We start from the raw sequence: 26,313 nt of genomic DNA on the forward strand, positions 1-26,313 counted from the left end.
ACGAAAATGGTTTTCACTCTTCTTTGGAGTTCTCTTTTGGACGCTCGCTGCGTTCAGTGTGATCAGTTGCTTGACGCGTTCGTTTCAAATCAACCGACTGCACCGACAAATTGTTGTTTTCGACATAGTACTTGTCAACCCAACGCCGAATCGGAACTGCCTCTTTTTTGCCTTAAAAAAAGAAGTTTGCTCATAAGACAAAATTCGGATTTAGAAGATTTAGAATATTTCCACAATATTCTTTTGCGTAGCACTCGTTCAAGGCATCAATGGTCTCTGAAGATGTTATAATTGCTAAAGTAAGTTCGTTAACTCGCCCTCTTTAGAACAAATTATCTGTTAGACTTACTTATGTAAGCAATCAAAGTCCTGATATCTTTAAGTAGATAATAGAAAAAATACATGCTCCTGAAACGTTCCAAGTCGAAAACTTTTTATATTTTCCGAGAGCAGTAAGAAACCATGACTAATGTGGTTGGGTGAATTCTAATAGTTAGTGGAATAACATAGCAAACAGTGCTATCAGTAAATACGACACAATTTGCTGTTTGTAAATAAAAAATTGCGTAGTATTAAGAGATTTGGTGTAGTAAGAAAACAATAGCGAGCCACAACAATAATATGAATATCAACAAATTTTTTCGTTTACCTGGATTATGATAAAAACAAAGTGTTTGTTTTTATTTTCTATATAAAAACAAAACAAGTCAAGGTTTCAAAAAAAATTTTTATGTCGCGCAACGACACGCATATAAACAAATCAATTGTTTATCATTTTTACGGAAAGCAGTAAATAAACTGCGAAATGAGAATTTAGCAAAAACATAAATAATAAACCAAAACAAGTAAGAGAATTATTTTCGGCTGTGACCGAATCTTTTATACCCATCACTGTAATAAGAAGGAAAAGAATTAAATTTTCATACTCTATAATATTGGTTGGGCGTGGCCGAATATTTTTATATTTATCGAGTAAAAGTGTAAATTTTGTATCTTGTGTCCTTTGCAGTTTTTGAGCAAAGAGCAAAAAACGAGAACAAATGTAAGGATGTTTTCACTGTTTACTGCATCGTAGGCCTGTCCTCAAACAGGTTTAGATCATTTTCAAATTTTTTTACATATTTGCAAGCGATATCTTCATTTTTGTGGCGGAACGAGAGAGCGTCAATCACAAATACTACGCCATAAAGATGGACAGATGGCCAGACTTATGGGCTTAAATAGACGCCGAACTTGACATTAGTCAAAAATGTGTATACATTATGGACTTTTCGAGCCTTGCTTCTCTGTATTGTTAAGGTGCTGACAAAAAAATGAAATTTTGATACACTACAATATCGCGTAAGCGTGGTCGAGTTTTCCGATTTTGGACAGGTATTGTAGCATCGTTCAAAAAACGTACGTTCAAACTTTTATGAGCTTGCCTGCGGTAGTTTGTGAGTTATAAGCAAAAAAAAAAAAATTTATTTTTCTTGAAAAATTTAGGTTATTTCAGTTTTCGTTTTGCTGTAGGCATGTCTTTCGATCCATTTGGCCCATTTTCAATACTAACCTATGCATAAAAGCTTCAAACGTTTCTGCCAAACAATAATTTTGAATATATTTTTTGTTGTATTTCATCATAATGTTATTTTTTATATATATATTATTTATATTATGTATACATACATATACCGTTATTTTGTGTATGTAAATATAAACTTGCAGCTAACTGACTTTACTCTTATGTATATTTTGAACATAATTTCATCATAAAATTTTACACTTTATAATACGATACACATTGTCATGATTTAAGTTTCGTACAGCAGGATTTCGACATGACACCGTCAAGTTACCGAGATAACACAGTGCAAATTGCCACAATAATAATTGATATTTTGACAATTTCGTAGAACATTCTTTCGGTTATAAACACAAATAAGGTTTAAGTACAACACGGTACACGGTCGCCTGGATTTATATTACACCTAAGTTTAAATTATGATAAATATTATATTATGTTATATCTTAGTTTAGATAAATGAGCAAAAAAAAAAGTTCGTATAACACCGTTTCGGTACAGCACCGTTCGTATTAACCGTGTTCTACAAGGTAAACCTGTATTGTGATCAAAAAGTTAGGTGAAACTCCATTTTAACTTGTTGCACTCGAGCGTTCCGCTATAGAGACATTGCGTAACTCGTAACTTCAATATGAAATTAAATCGTAACGACTTCATATTTTCTTTTCGCAAATTGTTAGTAAAAGTTTATTCAGGGTGATGTAGTTTACGCAACGTTAAAAAAACTATTACATTTCCCGTAAAATAGGAAACCTGATGCAAATTGTAATAATTACGGTAAATAGCTAACATTCTAGTAGTACTAAAGGTTGACGTTCATAGTGACAGCAAAAAAGATAATGAAGATGCTTATAAACATGATAACTATGAAGAGTAGCCATGATTCGAGACTTGCAATAGCTTTGAGAAGTCTCACATCTTGGAACATTAAAAACTCTAATATTTCATCGTTAAATATATTATAACGTTTGTGTTCAAAGTCAATTAAAAGAAGAAAATATTTATCGGGTAAGGTCGACTACTCGATACCCTAGACCTCTTCGCTTAACACTATTTTGGTAATAATACACGAAAAGTTACACCTTATTTTCATGCAAAGACATAGTTCTTGCGAAACCACGCATACCGCCTTGTCGGCAGCTGTATCCAAAAAATAAAGCTACATGGTCAATTTACTATTATCAACCAATTTTCACCATGAAGTATTCAAAACTATATATTTTTTGACTATATAAAGATTTAGTTTTTGTAGGAACGGTTAGTTATATGATAGAGGGTTCAAAAAATTGCCCCATACGTTTATAATACTATTACAGATTGAATTTTATGGGGAAATTTTGAAAATTACAAGTTTTTTTCATATAACGTCTTTTGAAAATAGGGCGTGGATTGATACAAACTACTTTGAATAGTTTTCGTCCTTCCGTCAAAGCACGTATCTTAATTATTACGACCTGTAGCTTCAACACAAATTTGCATGGACAGCGTGACACGCGAAATCGAATGATTTCAGAATTATTTTCTGAATCGATCGGGATAATAAGAGGTGGGTCTATTTTAACCCCTTTCGTCTAACGGTGTAGAGTATAGAAACTATGACTTGCTATCGGAATTGCTAGACGTTACTGGTAATATAAATGAAAAAAAAAAAAAAAAACCGAATGAGTTAAGATTCGTGGGCGCTAAGAAATCATAAAATTACGATCACTTTTTGCTTTATGGGATGGTAGTACTACTTTTGACATCTAGACTAGAGTTTCATGTTAATATCTTCAATTGATGCATAGTTGCACGTGCTTTTGCAAACAGAAGTGTTTAGATTCAATTTTGTTTAGGGAATGAGCATTTTACCGCGGAAATGCTGGTGACGTTACAGAAGACCTTTGGCGATGGAGCTATGTTGCAGAAAAATGCTTACAAGTGGTACGAAGACACCAAGAAAGGCTGACATTGAGTCCAACACGAACAGCGCTTCAGCCGACTGTTAGAATTTCCCAACGCAAGCCAAAAAAATCAGAGAAATGAAATCAAAGATTTGACATTCGAAAATCGTGGATTGGATATTAAAAAGCTGATACTGCCGGTTTTCCATTTCGATCAACTAAATACATATAAAAAGATGTTGCCTTAAAAAACATAAAATCTCGATTGGTTCCAAAAGCAATTTTCTAGAGAAAAACATGTTGACATCTGCGAGACAATGAATTCTGAATGCCAAGATGTCATGAAAAGCATCTCTATGCCAGTTGAGACTCGAGTGAATATCGTGTAAAAGTTGATCCCGGAAAGAAAAGCCAGCGGCAAATATTACAGTTATATTTCCAGTTTACAGAAAATTGTAGAAAATATAATTGTGTATTCCTTTCACTGATCCTCACTGAAAACACATTTTCTATAAAATTAATGCAATTTTAGAATACATAACAACGAAGAAAATTTAATATTTATGACGGATAATCCACTGCTTGTAGGTCGAAGTTCTTAGATGTAAGGCATATACTTACGTCCAGAGACTAAGGGAAAAGCAAAGTTTCTGTTACTATCTTTGATATAAGTTAATGTATTAGAAAATTGTCCTAATATTGTTCGCAAAAAATATTGTTTTGCAACGCATTGTTATGCGAGGTAGGTTTTTCAAATCTGAATATTTGAACACTCAGTGCCCAGTCTCCCACCTTCTCGTACAGTTCGAGTTTAGCTCGATTAACGTCTTCGCCTCGCTTCGTACAGGTATGTAAAATATCACTCAACACATATGTGGCTAAACACTGTCAACAGACTCAATCGATTTCTCTTTAATACTAACCCTCAAACAATACGTGTCAAAATTTCATGATATTCCGACAGTTGGTTTACAGGTTACGATGGGCTTAGTGACGCTATTTTTGTTATTTTCGAAGCAATGCAACACTGCGAATTTAGTTTATTTTAGTGACTATTGGTTTTCGAAAGGTAGTTTGCTAATTTAAAAAAGAAACCATATGGACACCGACGATGTTGAACGCTCTGTTCGCAAGAATTTGGCAGTCGCTTCAAAAAACCTAAAAAATGTACACAAAATCGTTTTGGAAAACCGATAAGTAATGTTGCTGACATACCAAAGCAGCCAGTTCACCATTTTGCATGAACATTTCATCCAAGAAAAAAATCTGTTGCAAATGGTCGCGGCGGTTGCTGACTTCTGATCAAAAATAACAACGTGTTGGAGCCATTCAGGTGAATTAAAAAGGGTTTCTTCATGCGACCTGCAACAATGGGTGAAACCTCGAATCATCAGTGCACTCAATTCAGTAATCAGCCGAATGGATAACACACACCTAAAGCGATCAAAAAGACAAAAGTCGATTGCGAAGTTTAGGACTTTTGTATTTTGGAATGTGCATGATATAACATTCATCGACTATCTGGAAGAGAGACACAGGATCAATGGGAAATATTATGTGGTGTTCAATGTGGGTAGGCATGACGAAATTGTAAAATAATCGCAAGTTAGACCAGAGACTTATTGAGTGATGTGATATGCATATATAACGCACTGCGGTAATTTCGAAAGTGATTAAACCGAATTGATGAACCATTTATGAACGGTAGTAATCTTTAGCATTGTGCAAAGTACTGTGATATTTCAAAGTTAATATCACAACTGAAATTCGGACTGAATAGCAATAGCAACGAAAGATTTGAAAAAATTTGACTATTTTAATACATCTTCTTGTCATGTGTTTAGCAGATTGGTTCACTTGCGGACGCAGATCTGTTACGTAAGTGCTGTTTTCATAAGCGATTTCTTACATTCTAGTTTTCTTTTTATACCCATCATCAAAGGATAACCGTTTAAATTCAATTTGTCAAAATGTTTGCAACGTCCAGAAGGAAGCTTCAGAGACAAAGCATATATATTCTTGATCAGCATCAAATTCGGAATCGATTTATGCAAGCCCGTCTGTCCGTCCATGTAGTGTATATTGTAAACATACGTTAGAAGGTTTTGCACTCAGGTTGATATTGAAAATAAAAGGACACGCCTACAATACAACATAAGTTGAAAACAAAGGAATAAAAAAATTGATTTTTGGTTCATTAGTTATAGACTCTAGCAGATAAATCTACAAAACTTCTAGTATCTGCAAAAAACGGAAAAAAATTGACTAAGTCTACCCAATATTATAATATATTAAAATTTAATACTTTTTTAATACCTTTATAAGGCGCAGAAACGAGTTTCGAAAAGATCATAAAGTACACAAATGTTTCACAATTCACTTAATTACGTCCGCCTGGTTGTCTGTCCGTCCATAAAAATGAAGATATTCAAACGACACGCCTACAACGCCCACATACATATGTACAAAAAACATTGAACACCTTTGCTTTCCGTGAAACTACAAAAAATCAGCCGCACCCATGCAATATTATAGAGTATCAAAATTTAGTTCTCTCCTTTTTCTTAATCTTTTTTAAGACAACGGTGATGGGTATAAAAGATTCGGTCACAACCGAATATAATGTTTTTACATATTTGATATTAAAATTATCAACTATCAAATAATACGATAGCAATAATCTCGAGTGAATGACTTTGGGCATCCAAAAAAACATAATTATCGTTAGTCGCTGCTGAAATGCGTCATTTTTCGAGAATTCATTTAATGAACACATATGTCAGAAGCCGTTTTATATGGCAATTCATGTTAGCTTCGTTAAGCTGAATAAATTTTCTGTAACTTGATCTCTTTCCAATTAATATTAATTCTGTTAATAACCATAAATCATTTAATTAAAGTCGAGTGAATAAAACTAAAGAAATTAGCATAACTAACCTACGCGCAAAAAGCATGTTGCAATAGAGAGTATCAGAAGATGGGTTTTTAAATATATACGAAGATTCTTTCCTTTCTCATCTTCGTATTTCCTGTTTGAAGATTCACAATTCAGGGTTATTTTTTTTGCTGTCTTTTTGGAGGATCTTCATCGTCTTATCAGATCGAAAGGTGTTTAAATTAACTCGCAACGACTCGATTGACCCTTATCTAAACACTTTCTTGGCCAATTCACACTGAGTTGCTCTCCTGATGTGCAAATGGACATCTCAGCAGAAAGCGCCTCAATCTTGCAACCATTTTGCTCCAAGCATGTTTCCCTTCGCGGCAGGATCATCTGCGACATTGAGTTATACGCAATTCAAATAACTGCAAAAATGATTTTTTCATTTAGAAAATATCCTTTTTGTTGTACCCTATATCACTTGTGGTAAAAGTGTGGCACCCAAAACAACTTGAGACAAACAGAACTTTTATAATAAGCTTGTCTGTCAATCTGTCCCTTTTGCAGCGATCTTGGAGATATTTTGATGAAATTTGCTATTGAACGCTATTGAAAATGATTCGGGTCGGATTACTTTATGGACCACTTCCCATATAATACCTTTTTTTGGAAAAGTTATAATATGAACAACTGTAGGGCGGCAAAGCCATACGTATAACAATTAAATTTTGATTGAATATAAACAAACAACTTGATTGAATATAAAAAAACTCTTCAGTTAATGAATGAGTTGATGGATTAAAATAGAACCAAGCCTTCACTATTTTTTAATCTCATATGAGTTAAGCTTAAGAAGGTTTCATTGCTCTTCTTATGAAGCACTCTTTATTAAATCGAAACAAGTCTTTGCCAAGCGAATGCATGAAATAATATAAATTTAAATAACTTTTGTAATTTTTCTGTTTTTCTATGCGATCCGTATAAAATGTGGTAATCATTATTTTATTCATTATGATTGTATAAATATACACGTTTATATACGTGTATACGCCTTAGTAAACAACATTATCATGATTATGAAGTCAACAACTATGAAATAAAAAAAAAAGGCCAAAAGAGAATTGAGAAGACAAAGACCCACTACAGTGAAACAAATGAATAAACAAAAATAAGAAAAAAAATTGTGTTAGTTTCACTAGGTTTTCGATTTTTTGTTTCTTTTCTTCTTTACTTTTTTTTTTTTTATCAAAAAAACTACGGAATACGAACTAAAAGAGAATCGATTAAAAAAAACTACACATACGAGAACATATACGATACATGTATATAACAGAAGCAAGTTCGAGGTTACAAATACAATGCAAAAGTGATCGTACGACAAATGACTACTTTTTTTTTTTTTTCAAACTATATGTGATATGTTCATCATACCATTTGTGATTTTTAAAAATTTAACGCATCACCTTCTACCATACGTTGATAAGTTGAGGTTTCTAACACTTAAAAACTTAATTTTCTTCAAGAAACGGAAACTAATTAGTTAAAATAAAAACAAATTGGTTCTTCGTTTTTTAATAGCAAAGTCAAAGGTTCGTGTTTTATTAAATTATTTAACTTGACATAAACGAATTTACGTCAATAAGCTTTACAACCATCTTTCTTTTTTGCAAAATTGTTTCCAAAAAACATGCTCTTTACTCTCTAGAGTATAAAAAAGAGTTCAATCTAACACCTAAAGGGACCGATGGACGAAAAGTTAGCAAATAAATATTTTTTTTCTTTGAGTTAAAACAGAATTTTTAATAAATATAGAGAAAAATATGGGGAAACATATAGGAAATGGCGGCAATCGTATGCCCATTTGAGGTAAGTGTTAAGCCTTTACCAACAATCAAGTTTGGTCTAATTACGATGCTTTTATTCAGAGTTAGATCATTTGAGTTATGGGCCTTTGCAGTTGCTTTAAGACCAATCAGAAAATTTATAAATTTCTCTCTCTCTCTCTTGCGTCTCGCATTTAATTCGATCGCTTTCACCCAACTTCAAAAGCAAAGTTCTTTCAGCTATAGTGCAGACTTCGAATGACATCTGCGCTCTCTTAGCAAAATTTTTCAAAGGTTATTATCGAGCAGCGCAAATCATATACTTACTATAAAGGTAGGTAGGGTAAAGGTAGACATTATTACAAGAAATTTTCGCTACATATCTGTCACAGTTCGTGCCAACAAAAGGAAAAGGATAAGTGAAACAATTTCCTCATCTACAAGACTTATTTCTCATATGACATTTAGTCTACTACAAAGATACAGTCATAATTTCAATAGCGTCATAGGTAAGCTTATACTAGAATGCGTTGGAATCACCCAGTACTCGTGTACGGGTCAAAACTTGTGCATGTTTAAAAGATATTTCCAAGCATAACGTACAGAATAATAAAGTCAATCTGCTAATCATGCTGCTGTTCTCGAACGGCAGTAATACACAATAGACTAAAACAAATCAAAAAAAGGGTCTTCAACATCTATAACCAACAACCATTGCACATTACTTTTAAATCGGAATATCATAGAGTTCTGGTTTTAGTCATTTATTTAATCAAAACATTTTGCTTTTTTTAAATATCTGTAATTGTAGGACAGCGGATTAGTAAGTTTACTGTTGCCTTTATAAATGTATGTATAAGCAATGGCTGAGCATAAGCAGGCTTCAGGTTTTTCTTTCTTTTCCGCAACAGGAAACCAAAGCCCCTTTAAGGAAAAATTGATTTTAGGGCAGGGAGAGGAAAGCCTGCGGAACTCACATTTGACGACGAATATGCTATATATTATAATATGTAAATTAAGTGACAAAGTTCTTCTACAGGGATCAAGCGGTTATTATCTTTCACACTTAAGACAAAGGCGATTGAAAATAGCTTCCCTTGGCCTGCGACTTGTAAAACTTGATAAACGATTTCATTCGTACAGCACAGTACACATAATCTTTTCGAAAGTCATTTTGGTACGCCCAATTCCGTGTCTTCTGATCACAGTGCCGCCACCGCGAATTTAAATCTTGATTCTGTGGTCGTTCGTAGTGGACCAAATCATTTGGCAGTAGCCGACTTGTTCAAAGTCCATTGAGTATTCTTCAACTTGCTTCTCGTTTTTTTTTCATTCTTTGTTCCTTAGATAACAATTGCGGCATCGATTTTATGCACTGTTCAATTTGTGACAACTCTTGCACAAAAACGCAAATGAGGTAAGCAAAAGTACCCGCGAAAATCCTTTTTTTTATACAAGTTTTTTTCAAAAATGAGTCTACAATCGCTCAGTCTACATAAGTCCAAGTTGAGTTAAAATCCAGCGATAAAAGATTTTAAGTCGGTTGAGCCATGTGAATCCGTCTCTGTCAACTAAATGTCTTTTCGTTTGCAGATCTGCGGCGTTTGGAGAAGTTGTAAAAATAAAATAAAGTAATAGTTTATCCATCTATTTTTGGTATGTTCACACGATTCGTTATTTGACCCTCCGCCGCCAGCACATGTTGAAAACTTGCACTTCTAATTATACCCAACTACATATATATATATATATATATATATATATATATATTCTTTTGATTTTATATCTGACAGAAATTAAAAGGTAGAAGAATTCGCATTTTCTACCTTTAGCCAGTTTTCATATTTTGGCCCTGTTATATATAGGCGGAATTAACCCTTTCAAAATTTAGAATAGAAATGATTTTGATCGGTTGATTACCGACAGAAAAAAGAACCACAGTAATTTCGTAAGGTACGTAATGAAATCAGTATCGATGGTTGAAAGGTTCAAAATCTTTACATTCATTTCATGAATTCAAACCATATTCGCTGATGCGCACCCATAGGGTTAACTACTACTAGGGTTAATAATTTTTAGACTACATATTATTAACTTTATGTAAGTGCTAGGTATTTAACGGTCGCTTCATATTGCATACAGTTTTCGTATTTGTGTTCGATTATCAGTCAGTCACTCGGCCTGTCATTGAGTAAATACGAAAATACAAATACCTGTATGCTTATATAAAAAAAACACACATATCTATATACATTTGACGCTGCTTTTCACCGTATTGCGAATAGAATGGAAGGAAACGTTATGAAATGGTAAAAACTGGTCTGATTGACCGACTAACTGACTAATTGTTTGCATAATTTTTTATTAGTGAGTGCGCGCAGTATTATCGTTGAGTTTATTTTTCTTTGTCTTTAAAGAGAGTTTATCGTACAGACTATGAAAGTGTATGTATATGTATACATAAATAAGTAACTATCGCTCAAAGAGAATTTATATAATATTAATAGAAATACGCATCGGAAACCATACAAACTTTACATATATATATATGTATACATGTGCGTTGGTAATCGCGAAATTTTCAATCGACTTAGTAGCTGCCATTTTTTATTTCGTCAATTGAATCTGGTTAAGTAATTTAAGCATTAGAGAGAGCTTTTCACATTTTCTTTGGCTTTTTAGTTCCTTTACACAGATGTTAATCAATCAAGACGTGGATTCCTTTTGCGAGCTGCAAAAAGGTTCGATGAACGGATCTCTCAACGATTTAAGGAAGCTATTCCCACTTCACGTACAATTTTGATGTATAAAGTTCAACAAAATGCATTCGGAGATATATTGAATAGCATATCCCACACCACTTGCGGTACAAGGATATACTACGCCCATCTTTTATTATACCGATAAATTTAGAATTACTTTCAGAATCACTTTCTGAATTGATCTAAACTTGTCTGTCCGTCCATTCATCTTATTTTCTTGCGTTTAGGTCTATATATAGTTCTAAACTTCTGGAGAAATTTTGACGAAATTTGGTACACTGGTGTGAACGGTTCGGGTTGGATCACTTTTTTGCTCAATCCCAACACTTTTTTTTCGGATAGTCGATATATGAATAACTGTGTAAGTCAAGGCTGTCAAGGATGGTTCGAGTGCATTATAGTATTTTTTTTTTTTTTTGTATTCTAAGTAAAAACTGAATATAGGAAAACTTGACATAAAGAAATTTTGAACTCGACCAAAATTAACATCAATAATAATATTTATGGAAACATTTTTTAATCCGTCATTTCTTACTTGCAATCGCCGTAGTTTTCCTCCCCCGCAGCACGTGCAAGCTGGGAAACAAGAATTGCTTCTTTTCTTTTTGCTTCAAATTTATTTCAAAATATGTAGAAATTTCAATTTTTTTTATGCTGTAGATTGGGTTGATGGAAAAGTCTTCGCTTGGTTTCGTATTAATAGGTTTCAAAATGTTTCGTTGGTAAATTTGCAAGCGGATTAAATGAAAAGTGTATTTTCTTAAATATTGGTCCATAAAATGCCTTTTTGCGATTTTACGTTTTTATCCGGATGTTTTTGAGACTAAATTCTTATCAATGGATTGTGATTTTTACAGCAGCGTACATTTTATTGACAGGAGCATATATTTACAAAGGTTCAATGCTTCTTCTGGACTTCTCCGTTCGAAGACTGGAATTCTACGCGCACCTTATCACCTCATGAACGTGAAGACTAAGGCTCATTGACGTGCAAGCGCCAGAAAATCATAGACTTTTTGTTTTAAGTATTACCTTTTTATGTGATCTGCTGAACGCAGGTATTGGCATACCAGCCTTATTAAACGAAACCGATATTCACTAGCCTCAATAAATTAAACTTAACCAATGTAGACCAATGTAGCTTATAACTAAGTCAGTTTTGCGTTTTTTGTGACAATTTTAATAACGTTTATCACTTTTTTTATCATTTTTATATGAGAATCGGAAAATATAATCAAAGAACGCTTGTCCTGAAATTTGTAATCAATTTACGAATATTGCCTTGGTTTAGGCCTATTTTACGACGGAGATTAATGTATCTTTCTTCTGCGTATTTTATATTTGTTTGCCTTTCTCCTTTCTTTTTGTTCATATGATTACAGCACCATGGGATACAGATTGTTCTTTTATATTATGTGATGTTATTTCTATATATAACATATATGCATGAAAGTAATTTTTGCTTAAATTAACATAAGTATAAAGCAAGTGAAAAGACTATAGCGGGCCGCGGCAGTCCATACAATACCCTATGTCACTCTGTACTTATTTATATAAAGGCTTTTCAAATAATGCGTTATATGGGAAGTGGTCGAAGTAGTGGGCCGATCCGAATCATTTTTAATAGCGTTCGTCTTCGAGCCAAAAAATGGTGGCGTACTGAATTTTATCAAATTATATTGACACAAAAGAAAACAGGACGAATAAACAAGCTTAGATAAGGCATGCGTAAAGAGAAAAGAAAAAAGTGTAACGATAGGCGAGTCCATCTCAATCGTCCATCTATCCGAATGTAACTGACTGTTGAATTTAATTACGATTCAACTATATTTGCCTTCAGCAAATACTCTGCTTACACATCCTGTTGACATCAGCCCACCACCGACATCAGATTTAATTTTGAACCCTCTGCGAATTACTGTTAATTTTTTCGTTAATCGCCAACTGCATAAGGCGCTGACTGAGGTAAGGCATCGTTCTAAATCTGCATTTGTTTTCATTAGTTGAAGCACCTTCGTTTCCCAGAAAAGCAGGCAATCGTCATGCAGACTTATTTTATCGTATATATGATTCAAAGAATTGAAGTTTCTAGAGGAAGATATTGCCAACTGTAAATTAAAATTTGCAAAGAGCTTTATAAAAACTATATACTACTCTTTTATGTGAGAGTAATTGTACAGTAGCGGAATTTCGCAGGTGCATTCGTAGGCTCTTCAAACGAAGTGTTGTGACTTTTGCGTCAACACAATATTGTTGCTTTTAATTTTGATTATTGTAAAAACTTACACATTAATAAAGCGTTTAGAGCAAATGTGAATTAACTTGGAAATTTTAAAATTAAATATTTTAATGGAAATTTTAAGAGAGGATTTAATTATCGACTATACGAAGATTTTAAAGAACAAGGAAAGAGTATGATTTTCCTAATCCATTATTCAGTTTATTATTGACATTAATATGTGAAAATCGAATATGAATGGATATATACACATAGTATATATATATGTATGTAGAGCAAGTATCAGTTATTTTGACCGATAGTTGCTATTGTAACATTCGTCATATGCCAAATAGATCAATAAATAATTTGATTTTGAAAGATCGATTGGAGACTTGGGAAGTCCCCAATAGGCTGTTTGATAACTTAAGTAGGTTAGAAGTTCAATCAATAATTAGTCTGAGAATATTCCGTTTATGGAATTGTAACAATTTGTATACTCTACACTACTTGTGCTACAGAGTATATTAAGTTTGTGCAAACGTATGTAACACGCACATGGACTTTAGATAAACGCAGTTTTTATCATACATTTAATATGATTCTGAATCCATCGCAGCTTGTCTGTCTGTCTGACAGCTGCATGTGTGCAAGCCACAGTTGGCAATTGTTCCCGCGTAGGAAGCTTGAAGGGCATTTAAGACGAACTGAAAATCACTTGCAAAAAGTATTCATATGGCTGAGTAAAGTGTTAACGCATAGCGGTCTATCTAAAATGAAATTACATTGCAGAAGTTTATATTAATTCGGGATGACATTTATTTTGGATAATTCCCACTATATCTTTGACGGGATGTATTCGTTTCTCTTTTTTCCCTTTTTTTGTCGAGGCCGGCCCCGCACAAATATAAAGCGACTGTTTTAACAAACACATATGACTACTTCAGTTCTTAAATTCTTACATTATTCAGAAATGTATACTAATGTGTATACTAATTACGAATTATAGAATATAAAGAATCACATTACTAGTAGTAAAGAACGGACCTACTATTTGCAATATCCCACCGTTATAAGTAAACATAGAGAATATGTGGTAAGATAACTGTTTGAATGGTATATTTTCTTAGTATTAAAATTTTCTGCTTTAACCTATTTTCAGTTGCAAAGCTTCAAATGGGCATTTAATGCATGCATACAGATGTACACATGAATTTGTTTACATTTCTTATTGAATTTATTTATTATTACGCTTTTTCTTTGTCTATTTGTTGTTGTTTTAGTCGCAGTGTAGATGTTTTATATGTGTCAGCTGTTTTTTGTTTATATCAGAGAAAACCAGTTAAACAATTTTCTCAGTTTTTTTTTTTTTTTTCTTTCTTTTTCTTCTATACATTTAATTACTTTTCATTTTTTTTCCTCTTAATCATTCATTGCTCATGCCATACCTAAGTGATCTTCCGTTGCTATTGCTATTGTTGTGCCATATCATTGAATAATTTATCAAGACTTTTTAATAAATAAAATCAGTCTTCATTGAAATTTCTTGAATATTCACTAAACTGCAATTTGTTTGCTCCATTAGAAGTACCGAGTACTTGCTTAACTTATTTACACTTCACTATTCAAAATGGCGACGGAAATGTATAAAGCCTTTAGAAAAGAATATTCGTTGCATTCGTATAGGGACATTTACTAACCATAACTAGCTTTTTTTTTCTTAAAATCCTTCCTTCCTTTCCTTCTATGAATCATCTAAAAGAAGTAAAAATACTACAACTGGCGCCAAATTAACGTCAGTAAAACCATTATAATAAATCGTAAATAAATGCTTGAAATGACATGAAAATTTGATAGTCAGCTTTGTAAAAAAAAGTAAAAACAGTGAAACGAATCACGGGTCATATAACAACTTCAAAATGAGGTAGTATATGAGGACTAAAAATTGGTCCGATCTGAATCATTTTCAATAGCGTTTGTTCTTGGGCCGAAACACATCAGTTTGCCAAATTTGATTACAATATTCCAAGAATTGTGCACTGTACGTTGAACGCAAGAAAACAAGACGGACCCATTGACAAGCCAGCTTACATCCAGAAAGTGATTCTGAATCAATCTACTATCAATAAACTACAAGCCCATCCCAAGTCTTTCTGGGTATTGCATACATCCGCACAAACTTAATATAATCTTGTAACGCAAATGACGTGGAGTAAAAAAAAAAAAATTTGTTAACACTACTTTGGAAGAAATAAAATTTTGTAATAATAAAATTTCAAAAAGAAAAAATTGTTTTTAAAATAATTGATTCACACGCATAGATTCGTGATTTTAACTAATTCCTGAATGCGTTGTTTGTCTATTAATGGAGAGAAAGATTCTTTTTCTTACATTATTGCGAATATTCCATTTAATTAACATTTCTGATCACATAGCGACTATACGCAAATTTGAAGGGTATACCGATCATCCCATAAATAATTCAATTTTCTACATTTTGTTTACGTGTTAAAAAAACTAGATAAAAACAATTTTTTTTCCTTTAATTTTTTCCACTATTTTGTTGGTATATCTTGAAAGACGTTTCTCTTCGTAAATAAGTTGCTGATGTTGAGGGTTGGTCCTTTGGTGTCATTGCAATGATCATAGTCAGAATAGAATAAAACTAGCCGATGCAAGCTTTCGGCAGTTGCAATATTTGAAATCAATCAGCGAAGAGGATAAACAGAAAACCTCCTGATAGTTGTACGGTTTTACAAATTTTTCTAAAAACGAACGGTAAGCACTTTGAGCTACATATGTGTTCGGATCTTTAATAAAATGCAAATCATAGATTTCCCATATTCGCGATCTTCCAACAGCTACAGTTTTTTTTAATCCGTTTCCTATTTCCTTTTTTTTTTTATTACGACGAATTATTCAGGGGATATCAACTATACGGGTAACCTGGGGACAGTCCGAAAGCGGTGAAAAAGGATAGGGAGGGACAGCAGTCTAGTGGATGTGTGCCAAATTGGTGTTATGACTTTACCAACTGAGCACTGCCTACAGCTATTAATATGCCAGAAATTCCGGGAGCTTCGTTAGGTAGTTTTGATGCATCCACCATATAGTCCGGACCTGATGTCATGTTTTTTTGTGATAAGAAATTAGTATCAAGAGAAAATTTTGAAAAGCGATTATTACAATTTCTCGTCAATACCAAGAACCAAGACTTCTATGAGAGACATTATAAAGCTACCTTTAAAATGGTAACAAATTGGTAATACGAAACATGTTAAATAAGGTATTGAAGTCCACATAAAAATAATTAATTTCTTTTTCTCCAACCTAATATATACTATATAGGTAGGTATATATAGTGAAATAACATTTCAAAAATTTAGAATGTGATAACAAGTGAAAACAGCTGAGTATGACATTTATGACAACTTTCGAATTTGCGCATTAATGTGGCAGAGAGATTCCACAAAAAATTATCTTACCTGAAAAACCGATCGTGCATTGGGCACGTAAGACGATTTATACAATATTAACAGCTCACTTTGTCTTGACCGAATGCGATTATTATTTAGAAAATTAGCTGTAAGAATATATATTCACCGAATCTCTAAGATCGATCTAAAATATCTATTCTTCGCAAGGTAAGACGACACCTATTTACAATCCATTATTATTATTATTATTATTAATTTCGCCAGAGAAATAAATTCTAAGACTAAACTCTTAAAAGCACTAGCATCTAAGGCTATCGGATTTTATTAAAAACTCTACCGCACTTGAGATTCGAACCCACGCCCATTGACTTGCTAGTCGAGATTCCTCGCCTACGGCTACTCAGGCGGATTATCTACAATCTAACTTTTTGTATTCTTGCCACGCTATCCTTATGAATCGTAGTACGACTTTTTAGAGATCTTTTACTTAATCTTTGATGTGCATTCCTGATATACTAGAACAGTAGTAGTAATAGGGTGACCGAGAAGCAATCGATTATTTTAAAATGTAAAACACACTTTGTTGATAATTTAAATTTTTATTTTCTAATTTATTGTGTAATTATCCACAGCATGCCTGTAATTTTTGTGCACTTCATTTTTAATTATCTCCCATCAGATATTTTAGGACGTCATTACCAAATGCAACTGAGCGTTCACTTCGACGCCTGCCAGAAAAGTCATAACCGTCAGCAGTAAACCTTCTGAAAGAACGTTGACTTCTTGGTGAAGTCGCATTAAACCCCTTATGAAAGTAAAAATAGTATGCGAAGCCAATTTATTATAAAAGGTCGTAAAAAACAATTATAATTTCTACACAGGATTGCTTATCGAAAACTGTAAAATAATATGTGATTCTTCTTCCTTAACGATCGATGCGGAACTAAGGTCAAAGTAAGTTCTTTGCGAACAGTTAATCCCTTATGGATGGCCCTAATGTTATTAGTTCCTTTACAATAGTTAAGTAAATATGGATAATAGATGTGTACGTATGAAACCGGAATACACGTTGATTGATGGAAAATGATAGCACATAGTTAACTGCACGTTTTATCCCACCTGTTCGACTTTAGGGATGCGGGACATATCCGTCCCCTTTTGCCACGGACCATTTATCGAGTCATTTTTCCTTTCTATATCTTCGTATGAACAAAAGCGTTACTCAGCAATTTCGTGTCGGCGGAAATAAGTGATAATTGGAAGTATTTGAGTATGGTGAGTAAGCCGTATGATTCCACAACATGGATGGGTGCACGGATGGCATTGTACTGCTTTTTCTTCAATAGTGAATCATTCAAATCGATTAAATGCTGTTAGTAACCGTTTCACCAGGCTTTATAATACATCAGTCTTGCAATAGATGTGGATTATGGTATCGCCTGAATCGACTCGCGAATTTTTCGGGTTGCGATTCTTAAAATAAATACCCTTTTTATACCTAATAATGTTAAAGGTAAGGGAAAAACTGCCTGATCAACCCTATTAGAACGCCTATGCTGTTGAACTCGCCGAACTTGTATCGTTATGAATATTGAAAAATTTTTGCCAGCTGTCAATGCAAAAATGGCGCCAATGAAGCCGTTTGACAATATTTACATTACTAGCTGCAACCATCTATCGGGAAATTCCGACTCCATATTTCCATACATAGTTTATACTAGGAAATCGCTTATCCGCAATATGGAATATTGCAAGCATTTCACTTTTGCTATTAACGAACCGTATGCAATTTTCCTACTTGTTATAATTTCGTTTGCACCAATGTTAGGTCAACGTTCGTTTGAAGTTAAAAAGGAAGAAGAAGAAGATAAACGAAAAAAAAACCCTTTCAGAATTAAAATCTGCAATGCCTACTCAGAGAACATTCTCAAATCCAGTTCATGATGGGGTATTTAAAAAATGTTTCATCATCGAAATTTTTTATGGAAAAAAAGCAATAAATCAAATTCAAAACATGTTTACATAAAACAATATTTTTTGTCTTAATTTCTTTTATTATTCTTATAAAATGATAAATAAACAAACAAAAAAAAAAAAAAAAAAAAAACAAAAGGAAAAAAAAATGGGATAATTAACAGAACAATCAACAATAAGTAATGCATTTTTCCAACCGTTTTTCTTCTTCTAATTCTTTCTTTCCCTCTGTCTCGCCCTATTGCCAATTCTCTCTCTCTCCCTTGCTCTCTCTCTCTCTCTCTCTCTCTCTCCTCCTCGTCTCTATGGCGTTTCATGTGATTTTCCATAAAAACAATTTCCAATTGCAGCTGCGCTGTGTTTTTTTTGTCTAATAAAAGTTTGAAAAGAAAAACAAAAATTGGAAAATTCTGTGTACGTCTCATCGCCAACTACGTTGACAAAGGAAAATGCAAGAGCAGAAAGAATGGGAAGGAGAGATCAAGAGAGAAAGAGAGCGCGAAATAGTAAAAGAAAACAAAATACACACAATATTTTAATAATATTTATAACAGAAATATATATGAATTTGTTGTTCGTTTTTCGTTTTTGTTCCTTTTTTTTTAATATTTTTTTTTCATTTTTCATAATGCAAACATTTAATTGTTTTTTATAGACGAGTATCGTAAACTCTTTCTGCCCTTCAGAAATTTCTTACACCTCCACCACCATCGTTGCATACAAATATCAGTACATTGCATACATATGTGTGCACAGTGAATCTCATTAATATTGGGCTCGTTCACTCGGCAGAACAACAAACCCTGGTTAAAATTAGTTCATTGTCCAAACATAAAAATTCATTTTACTATTTTATAGAGAGAGTCTTAGCATCCTATTAAATTTTTGTGCCAACGGCTTACAAGGAGCGTAGCAGTGGTCATGTTATAGTTTGGTATGCATTGGGCCAATGGAGTCGGAAAATTAGTGTAAGAGAGAGCGCATAAACTTGGTATTTTGGAAATATGCAGATTCTACCAAGATAACAATCTCAAGCATAAGTTCCGCTTAATATACGAATGGTTCTTATATAACTGCCCCTCTTCCACAAATCAGCGAGCATGAACGAAAGCCCTTAACACTGAAAAACAGACTATAAGAGGAATGGAATAAGATCCCCGAAAAGCTATATAAAATGACGTTATTAAATAAAGAGGATACCCCACCGACTAATAATTTTCAATAATATGCTGCTTTTTGACTTCATATCCTTTCTTATATGAAAAAAACCCTATATTAGTGACGCTGGCTATGTTTATCTGACGGAACGTTTTATTTGTTTGTTTTTTTTTTTTTTTGTAATATTTTAATATGTGTTCCAATGTAGTATAAAATGGTAAAATAAATTTTTATGTTTGAACAATGGACTAGCATCTATTAACAAGCGTTTATTTTTTCTCGAGCGAAAGAACGCAATATTAATGAAACTAACTGTATATACACAGTGCATTTATATATATACCCAAGTTTAGAGTGTGGAAGTCTGTTGAAGTATTTCTTTGTTCTTGGACTATTGTGTCTTTATACTTCACTTGTAATGCAGCGAAATACTTTGTGTTCGTATAGATTACTAAATATCTGCCTTAACAAACATTTCACAAGCAGTCGGTCTGTGCACACTATACTTCACTTAAAAAAAAAAATCAATCAAAGATAAAAAGAAAAATTCTTTTTTTAATATACATGGTTTTTTTAAAAAAAAAAAACTTTTTTACATACAATTTTTTCTTTTTAAATAATGAAATGAAAGAAAAAATTATAAGCGCAAGTACGTCAAAATATCGCATAAATAATTCATCCTTAACCTTTAAGTTCAAAAAAATACTTCACAATACTTGTATAGGTAGATAAACAAGTGTGCGTGTTTATTCATTTTTGATAAGGCATCGATGACTCGTCATTGTCTACGGAGACTAGAGAATTGTTATACCCATCGCTGAATTTAAATAACAGAAGATATGATCACTTTGTCATAACGTTTATCGTTTAAAGAAATCGAGATGTGTGGAGTGGGCAAGGATGGCTCAATCAACTAAAAATAAGAAAACTACAAAATTATGTTGTTTGAGTTATGAACCGACGATCATTCAATTGTTTGTAAATCGAGATCCTTTGCCTGCTCGGCCACTTAGGCGGAAAGAAAAGAAAATCAAAATTTCATTAGAATTAAAAATCATTTAATGACATTTTGTTTAGAATCTGTTATAACGTCAAGTATATCTCTTTGTGTCTGTATAATATCTGTCCGTATAACTTTGATATCTTCCAAGTAGAGAGATTAAATTGTTACTTAATCACATTTATAATCTACAAACTTTATTTATTTAACCAGATTCGAATCATTAAACTATATATTCGGATTGGAGAGAATCCTGTCACCGATTAATTAATTAATTAAGAAATAATATCTTCGCAAATAGAGTTGGGTTGATTGAGAAACCATCTTAAAATTAATAATGTTTAGTAAGCCGATCGGGTAGTCGTGACGAATATTTGGGTAGGATTTTCCCGGAAATGTTGTTTTCAAGAGATCGAAAATTATGAATAAACATATGAAAAATATATCGATGTTTTACTTTCTTGTCTATTGTGGGCGTGTTTGCGATCCGATTACGTTCATTTTGCTAACATTTCTCAGCTTTCTTCGCCGTTCCCATTTTGATGGATGGGGGGGATCGAGAAGTAAGTAAGAAATACATTTACACAAAACGTCGGTAGTTCTATTGTTAAAATACAGCATTCCTAGTCACTTTCGCGGATCTTTCTTCCAGTCGTCAATGCTTCCGCTTGCAATTTATTTGTTTTGCTTTAGCGAATAGGTATCTGTGACGAAACGAAGATACTAATCCGGGTTACGTCTGTGTGCAGATAATAAACTTGAATACCGACATACTTTCCCGAATCAGTTAATATTTAGGGTCGTTTACGTGATTCAGTTAGCATGAACTTACCTTACTTGTAATGGCTGCGTTTATTAGTTTGCAGCACGTCTAACAATATTCGTTTGGTCAGACACAAATAAATAGCATTTAGTTGTTTCTGCTTTTGTTATACAATTTTCAAATTATATTTTTGTAGAAAATGCAAACGTGACTCATCAACTGCTTCGGTTTATATGTCGTACGTTTTGTAGTACAATTTCTAGGGAGTAGATCTGTATGGTGTAGTATACCTAACCTATATTCCGCAATCGTTGTCAGCTTATTATTATTGGTCGATTTTTCTTCGGTGTTTTTTCGCAACTTATTTTCATATACCCACTAATGGCGAGGGCAAGGGAAAAAATATGCGAAATTTTATTCATTGTAAAAAGCCGATAAAAGTAAGAAAAGTCATTCACCTTAACGACAACCCTGTCAGCTTATTACCCGATGCAGTTGTACATTAATTACAGCATTTTTTTTTTTTCTTACCTTTAGGCGAGTCGTTTCGCTAATTGGAACCATTTAGCAATTGAATTTTTCCACTCTATACCGCGTGTGGTAAAAGTGTATATTAAGTTAGTGGGGATGTATGCAACGCCCAGAAAGACCTTTTATTCTATCGGTCAATCCAAACATATTTGCACAAGTTTAATAAACCAATGCATATACAATTGTCAGCTCCATGACAAACCTATAAGTAATGTGATATAAAAAAAGTGCATTCAATCTCTCTTAAGCGTATTACGCGTGAGAAGTTTCATAACGCGATCCAGTAAGAGTATAGCATACAACTTTCAACTATTTGATTATGTAACGATTGAAACATATCATCAGCGGTATAAGTGGACTAATGAAGCTGAAACGCTGTTTACAAATGCCGTATGTGTTACCGTATTCCGGATGTATCGCCGGCTACATCAATTTCAACAATTCATCCTCGTTACCTGACATACACCCTCAACTGTATTTCAAAAATTCAAGTATGATCTTAATTTTTTTCTTGTTTTTGTAAACGATGTACTTTCAAAGAAAAATCCTTAATGATTAATGTTGTTGAAAGAATCTTGTCAAGCTTTTCACATTTTTTTTTATTTTGTTATGAATATGTGTCGCAAAGTTCGTAAACAAAAAGTGTACGTTATTTACACTACAACTGGATTGCATTGCGATACTTTGTTGATTGTGTTGCCAGAATGCTGGGAAGTATTTCGCTGTTTTTAATGTGAAGCTCTATTAACTTGATTAGTAAGTGACATATCGTATCGTATCGTATCGTATCGTATCGTATCGTATGTTGTCACTTAAATACGAACCATTAGAATGTAAATAAAAACAAAAATTTGAGGAAATGCATCACCTACGATACAAGCAAGTTTGTAAGTTTATGAGGATGTATAAAACAGTCTAAACTTGCCTGTCCGTCTGTTTACGTTGTGTGCTTGCGTTAATTTGCATGTCGTAATTTTTGAGATATTTTGATGAAACTCGATACACTGACGTGTTTTGGCCCGAAGACGAGCGTTCCTAAAAGTGATTGGAATCGGATCATTTTTTCGATATCAATTTATTTTGAAAAATCATTATACAAACAACTGTATTAAACAAAGTCGTGTATAGTATTTCACTGAGGGTCCTGTCCCATTCACTCAACCAAAGATTTGCCATTTTACTGCATTCCGCTCTTTTAAGCTCACGAACGTCTCGAAGAAAAGTTATAGATTCAATTCCCTTATCTTGAGAGCAAACCCGTACGCTTACAAAGCCCTCAAAACAGATCACTAGCACAACAAAATTTGGTCTAATGCTTTCATTCAACTTCTCACATACCCGATTTACACTTTTATCTACTACCAGATAAGAAGCATGCATGAAGCAATGTAGATTCTTATTTGTTTTTATTACTTTTTTAACCATTTGGCAAACCGAATCAGCCTAATTTACGTACTTTCATTTAATTAATTATATGAGTTTTTTTACAATATATAGAAAAATATTTGCATTAGTTTCCTTAAAAGCCCAAAGCGCCTGCTTGAATAATAAAGGCGATGTAGGATTTCTATATTTGATGAAATACATGAAAACCATTTATTATCTGCCAGAAACAAATCAGTTAAACGATGTCAAAAGATATATTTATGGCTAATCGAACTATAGTGAAATGCATTTTTAGTTTAGCTAAATTACATTTATTTGTTTTTTTTTTTTTTAATTTTCAAAATTGGTTTAGATCCGATAAATGGGTTTCTAGTTTATAGTTTTTCATATCTTCTCTAGAGAGATAGGTGTTCGGAATCGATTTGTAATTTCATCATATAATTTCATCATACATACTTAGTAAGCATTTCTGAGACATTACAGAATTATTAAACTACCATCCCATCCATATTGCGTTACAGGGTAAAAAAAAGGAAATTGCTTTTAATAAGAGTAATAAAAACGTTTAAACAAATAGGTATTTTGGTGTTCTGTACTACAATAGATATACGATAAGATATGTTGTTGATCGACTAATGCGTACTCTTACGGTTCCCAGCTGCGAAATAAAGGTTTCTTTCGTTTTTTTTTTTTTTTGTTTTTTTATAGAACCGGACACGTGTAGGCTGGATGCCACTTAAGACGATAGGTAAGGTAAGAAGTAAAAATAACCAAACGATGCGATACATCGTTGATCAATGAAGGTTGGCTTAAAAACGAAAAAGCGATACGATACGTTACGTTTATTCGTCTGGTTATTAAAGATGATAAAGAAACGAACTAAAAATTGATAGAATCGGTATATTTATATTTCTTATATTCTGTCACTGAAGGATGAGTAATGCATTCATTTTGTCAAAACGTTTGTAAGAATCAAAAGGAGGCCCCAGAGATCCCATAAGGCATATTCTTGATGAGCACCAAATTTCAAACCGATTTAAACATGTCTGTCCGTCTGTGAAACGTTCGTGGTAAACACTCTTCTGAGCGGAAAAATGGAGTTGTCGACAGAAGCATTGGAAACCTTTGTAGACAGATTAATGTTGGATGAACACGATCACAGTAAAACATGATTTGAAACCACCCCTGTTTTCAAAGATAAAAACAATTTGGTCTTTTTTTGCATTACTTATAAACTAAAAAAAAAATACAACCATAAAAACAGAATGTTGAAAGTTATTTTGTACGCGATCTCTTTTATGTAACGTTAGAAGTTTGTAATAACGCTCTCTGTCTGTCTGACTACTGGACTACTGACTTTATGATTTTAAATGCCGGTTTAAGAGGATCGGAGGTTGTAGAGACGGATGCACGTGTTATTGCTGAGTTAGCTAGTTCGGGAGATATGAGGGGTTTTAAATTTTTGTCCCACAGACACTTCGCAGACGGGTAGATCTGAAACGAATACACATGCTTTATACTAATAGCAACAAACGGCCGGACCAAACCTACTTACCGAACGGGCGGATCATAAGCCCATCGTAAGCATCTATCTAATAAGATGTCAACTGTAAAATAAATATGATGGACTCCACAAGCAAAAAGGAGGATTCGTTTTTTCTTACATATCAAATAAAAGACCTTGGCGGGTAGAATGCAACAAGTTAAGTGTGTTAATCCTAAATATTAAATATTGCGGACGTCACGACGGTTCACGGTGAAAGGTCTAAAAGACTCGCTTGTGGATGAATATAATTTTCCTAGTTGTTTTTTCTGTTCATTTGTGTCTGCACATTGTTTACGAAATGTTGAATGTAAACGCCAAGGAAAGAGGAAATATTATCGAGTCGCACTTTAAAGGCTTGCAGTTGCATAAAAACTGTACGTTATTGGGTGAATGATCCCTGAATCAAAATTCACCGATTTGTAAAATTGCATATGCAGACATTTAGCAATAGGACTTGGAAGCTTAAGAACTATTAACATTCATTTTCACACAACAGCCGAATACTAAGGTATTAGGTATCATTAGTGTTAGTTTATTGAATCATAAGTTAGTATAATGACATGTAAAGTTTGGTAAAGCGATTTTCATCTCTATTACGAGTTGTACAAATTAACAAACACTCCAAAAGTTACAACTCATTGAGTTTCGTGATTATTTAGTTTAGTATTATACAGCGAGCATAACTTGTTCTTAAATAAAACATAGTAGAAGTAATAGTAAAAGTATTAAATCTGAACATCGTATTGGTTTTTTTTTTGTTTCATTATTTTATAATAAGTTAATATTCGGATTTATTCTTGCTTATGGAAAGAAAACAAGTCAAAATTCCTTTAAAGCTATAATATATTACTCACCGCTTTATCTTTGTATTTCCAATGTTAATAAAAACAATAGAGTTTAGGCGCAATGCAAAAAAAAAAAAAAAAAAAAAAAAAGAAAAAAACAGAACTCCTCGCAAAAATTAATATCCAATCGCTGTTAATCAGCTAATGAGTTTGTTGTTGTTGTGATCGCTGCTACAATGGAATACTGCAAGTGTCGTACGTTTTTTTTCTTTTTTTGTTTAATGATAAAAGCCACAAACATATAACTACGTATATATATATATATACCTGTGTATATGCATATAATATATATATTCTATATATATATATATCTATATATATATTCTATATATATATATATCTATATATATATGCGTATATATATACGCACACAGTTGAAAAGAACAGACGATTGGCAGGAAAAACCAAAAACGTAAAGGACAAGCTTGAAATTTAACAAATGAAAGAAAAAACAAACGTAAAATGAAGCAGCAGTGAAAACAAAACAAAAATCATCTGTTCTAACGAGATGTTTTCCTTTTGTTAGTTGTTGCTCTTGTTGC

General features: G+C 33.0%; 1 protein-coding gene across 1 annotated transcript in view; it reads right to left on the reverse strand.

Annotated features, from left to right (window-relative positions):
• The window catches only part of LOC119637388, a 39,952-nt gene extending 13,964 nt beyond the window's left edge, over positions 1 to 25,988 (reverse strand). The window contains 1 exon segment of the mRNA XM_038033388.1: positions 25,781 to 25,988. The gene's annotated coding sequence lies outside the window, so the exon portion shown is untranslated.
• Between the last annotated feature and the right edge of the window lie 325 nt (positions 25,989 to 26,313).

This window comes from Glossina fuscipes, unplaced genomic scaffold, assembly GCF_014805625.2.
Source record: "Glossina fuscipes isolate IAEA_lab_2018 unplaced genomic scaffold, Yale_Gfus_2 59, whole genome shotgun sequence".
NCBI classification, from domain to species: domain Eukaryota; kingdom Metazoa; phylum Arthropoda; class Insecta; order Diptera; family Glossinidae; genus Glossina; species Glossina fuscipes.